Source organism: Cucurbita moschata, unplaced genomic scaffold (assembly GCF_002738365.1).
Source record: "Cucurbita moschata cultivar Rifu unplaced genomic scaffold, Cmos_1.0 Cmo_Scf00127, whole genome shotgun sequence".
NCBI classification, from domain to species: domain Eukaryota; kingdom Viridiplantae; phylum Streptophyta; class Magnoliopsida; order Cucurbitales; family Cucurbitaceae; genus Cucurbita; species Cucurbita moschata.
In genome coordinates, this window is record NW_019268643.1 from 138451 (window position 1) to 142809 (window position 4359).

General features: G+C 40.5%; 1 long non-coding RNA gene across 1 annotated transcript in view; it reads left to right on the forward strand.

Moving 5' to 3' along the window:
- The window catches only part of LOC111439999, a 4900-nt gene extending 3194 nt beyond the window's left edge, over nucleotides 1-1706 (forward strand). The window contains exon 3 of the long non-coding RNA XR_002709895.1: nucleotides 1631-1706. This is a non-coding gene — a long non-coding RNA (uncharacterized LOC111439999). The remainder of the gene's footprint in view (nucleotides 1-1630) is intronic.
- The last annotated feature ends 2653 nt before the right edge of the window (nucleotides 1707-4359 follow it).

Consider the following 4359-nt stretch of genomic DNA (forward strand, 5'->3'; position numbering starts at 1 on the left):
GTAGCAAGGTTAGAATCCGTTCGTTTCTTGCTGGCAATTGCAGCACATCACTCTTGGGAGGTTCACCATATGGACGTAAAGTCTGCTTTCCTTAACGGAGAGTTGAAGGAGACCGTCTATGTTCGACAACCACCTGGCTTCCTGGATAACGACAACCCTAGTAAGGTACTGCGCCTGCACAAAGCACTCTACGGGCTTCGACAAGCCCCACGAGCCTGGAACGCGAAGCTCGACAGTACCCTACTGTCACTGAATTTCAAACGTTGTGCCTCTGAGCATGGCATGTACACGTACGGCCACGGCAAAAAGCGACTGATCGTGGGAGTGTACGTCGACGACCTCATAATCACTGGAGGTGACGTGGGAGTCCTCGGAAGGTTCAAGAAGGAGATGTCGAAAAACTTCGAGATGAGCGATCTCGGTGTGCTCAGCTACTACCTCGGCATCGAAGTGCAACAGAACTCTTCCAGCATCTCCATCTGCCAAAGTGCATACGCGAGGAAGCTGCTGGACATAACTGGGCTTGTGGACAGTAATCCTACCAGGACGCCAATGGAGGCCCGACTTCAACTAAGGAAGGCCGGCACTACGACGACAGTCGACTCCACCAATTACCGCAGCATTGTCGGGAGTCTGCGCTATCTGGTAAACTCTCGTCCTGATCTTGCTTATTCTGTTGGCTATGTGAGCAGGTTTATGGAAGCACCTAGGGAGGAGCATCTAGTGGCTGTCAAGCGCATCCTGCGCTATGTAGCCGGAACCAGAGGCTGGGGCGTAAGATACTGCGCTGGGAGCGAAAAGGAGAAACTCAAACTGGTCGGCTACAGCGATAGTGACATGGTCGGTGATGTTGATGATCGTAAGAGCACCAGCGGAATGATCTACTTTCTCTCAGGCGGCGCGATCTGCTAGCAATTAACAAAACAGAAGGTGGTTGCTTTGTCTTCCTGCGAAGCAGAATACATCGCCACTTCGATGGCAGCAACACAAGGGATCTGGCTTGCACGACTAATGGAAGAACTCATCGGGAGGGAAAGCGATCCACCAATGCTATACGTAGACAACAAAGCTACGATCTCCCTGATCAAAAATCCAGTTTTGCACGACCGGAGCAAGCACATAGAAATCAGATTCCACTACATTCGAGAATGTGCAGATCGAGGGCTCATCAAGATTGATTTCATCCGAACAGAGGAACAACTTGGAGACATTTTCACCAAGTCCCTGGCGCGGGTGAAATTCGAAGAACTACGCTCAAAGATCGGAGTTCAAATAATAAGGTACAGCTTTTAGGAGGAGATTGTTAAATAAAAGCCATGGCTTATTTAGTTACATCTTGATTCACGCGAATGGAGAAGCGTGATTCTAGGAGCCATTGTTTTGGCAATTTGGGCGAAGTCTTCGTCCACTCCTCCTTCTATTTTTGTATATTTGTTTTTTCTATTTTTGTAATTAGATTTGTTATTTAAACCGTTCAACTGAAGTAAAATAAAAACATCGAGTCTTCAGCATTATCAGCGAATCTCTCACTCTCTCTCCTTTTACTTCCGCTAATTTTTCCTTCGAAGAAACCTTCGGCCAATTTTTCGTCGACACTGTCTTCCGAATTGCCAGAGTCAACATAAACTAGCCCTTTGGTTTATCAGCGATAAACACAGGATTGACTTGACAAGGGATTTGATTTTTTGGACTGTTTTGGTGTGTTCTTCATTCCAGGGCTTTGGATTCTTTTTGAGTCTCTCAAAAAGTGGCTTGCAGATGGGTTTGATATTTTGAAGGAAATCAGACACATAATTGAGACATCCCAACAACCTTTGTAGTTGGGTCTTATCTGTAATTTGGTCTGGAAAGTTTGAGGCAAACTCAATGAACCTTTGAATGGGTTTAATTAGACCCAAATGAATTTCAAATCCGAGAAAACAGATTTTTGTTTGAAAAAGTTTAATCTTGGGTTTAGACACAACTAAACCGTTTCTTTTGACTGTCGTCAAAAATGTTTGAAGATGCTTAAAGTGTTGATCGATGTTTTGGGAAAAAATCAGAATATCGTCAATATAAACAATTGAAAAGTCTTGAAAAGGATTGAAAATATCATTCATAATCTTTTGAAATTCGGATGGAGCGTTTTTTAGCCCAAATGGCATAACGTTCTATTCGTATTGTTCGAAAGGGACATTAAAAGCCGTTTTGTACTTGTCCTCTTCTGAAATCTGGATTTGCCAAAATCCTGATTTCATGTCAAATTTTGAAAATATTTTTGCATTTGAAATTCTTTGCATTAAATCTGATTTATTTGGAATTGGATATCTAATCCATTCCAACACCTTATTTAAGGGTTTGTAGTTAATTACCAGTCGCGGGACTCCACGTTCCTTTTCTGCCTGGTTGTTGACGTAAAAAGCCGCACATGACCAGGGGCTCTTTGACGGTCTAATAAGACCCTTCTGCAAAAGATCATTGATTTCTGCTTTGCAGAATGTTAGCAATTCTCTATTCATTTGAATAGGTCGGGCCTTCGTATGAATATTTTTCTCCTCGAAACCTTTGATATAAGGAAGATCAACTATGTGTTGTTTCCTATTCCAAAAGGCATTTGGGATATTTGAACAAACTTCTTTTTCTAATTGAGTTTGTAAAGTTTTGATTTTAGACTGGACAGTCTTATTTTGAATTTGTTCTTCTATTCTTTTGAATGAAATTTCTTCTTTCAAAAAGAAATTTGTTTTTCTTTATAATTTAATACATTTATTGATTGAATAATTGTATTCTTTTGAAAGTTATTTATTTAGCTAATCCTTATGGGGGAAAGAAAGTTAAATTTTATCTTCTTTTCTAAGGCTTTTGATTCTAACCCCTTTTCAGTTATTCGAAAAGGATATAATTGAATAATGAGAGGAGTACCTAGGATTAGTTCTTGTCCTAAGTCTTTTACTAAAAGGAAGGAATTTACGAAGCAAATTTCATCATTGCAGACATGAACTTTTGATAGCTTGTAATTAATTTTGAGTTTGTTGTTGTTAGCACCTCTAAGGCCCTCAGTAGTTTTTTCAAAATACTTTGTAGGTATTAGGCCTTCTTGAATGCAATTTTGATCGGCTCCAGTATCTATGAGAGCCTTTAGTGTGAGTTTGAAATCATAAATTTTTAAGGTAACGAGAGCGTACCATTTTTTAAATTGTGAAGTGGTGATGGCTCCAACGAAGGAACTTTGAAAATCCTCTTCATCCAGGTTCGGCTGCGCCGTTTCTTTTTGTGCAGGCAACCTTTCCTGAAGATTGAGAATTTCTTGACGAAGCGTATAAGATTCTGACCTGGTTTCAAATCTCAGCGCCTGTATCTCTTGTTTGAGATTATTAAACTCCCTTTGTAGATCTTGAGTAGTGAGTTCCCTCGGTTTTTCAAATCTCTGGAGAACAGATTGAAGTCTGTAGGGATTTCTTTCCTCCCTTTCAAGTGGCTTAGAGATTGTCATGGCATCTCTAAGTCGTTGAGCAATCTTCTGTTGAATTTCTGGGTCTTGATCTTTTTCTACTACTTCGAGTAGAATTTCTTGATCCTTAGTAAGGACATTTATGCATCCTTCGCACGTTCTTTTTCCTTCTTGTTCTGATTCGTATTCTGTGCTAGAATATGAATCGGATTCTTCTTGGAGTTCGAGGATTTCTCCCTCACTTGATTGCTCTGAGTCGGTTAGGGTCAGTCGTAATAGCTGATTTTTCAGCTCTTGATCTATCTCCAACTCATTGATCTTTCCTCTGATTGGACGGACACTTGTTAGCATAGTGTCCTTCTTCACGACATTTGAAGCAAGTTTGCTTTTTTTTTCCTTTATGGGTTTTCGTAGGAATATACTTCCTTCTTGAATATGTTGGCTTCTGAGACTGCACGGATTTATTCCGATATGTTTCTCTAGGCCTGTATGAATGATAAGGTTTTGGATGCGTCTTAACCTTCTTTCGTCTGGAGGTTGAGGGAGCCTCTATCCCCTTGCATCCATATTGATCGCAAAACCTACCAAACTTTTTTCTGTTTGATATTGAAGAATTGAGCTTGTTTTGAATCTTTGACTCATTACAAAGTCTGAGTCTTTCTTCTATGATGAAGGATGCTATGGATCCGTATGACAGAGTTTGCCATGGAATTGTTCCATTGTACTTTGTCTTAAGACCATCTTTGATCCTCCTTGAGAAGTGTTTTGGTAGTTCATTGACGAAATTCTCTTTCCAGAATTCCAACGAACTATCTGTTCTAATAAGAACTTTGCTGAAATACATGTCTTTGTACCACCTGAAATCACCTAAGGTAGGGCATTTCAGATTCATGAGTATCTCGGCGGATCTCTCCTGGTATTTCAGAGGG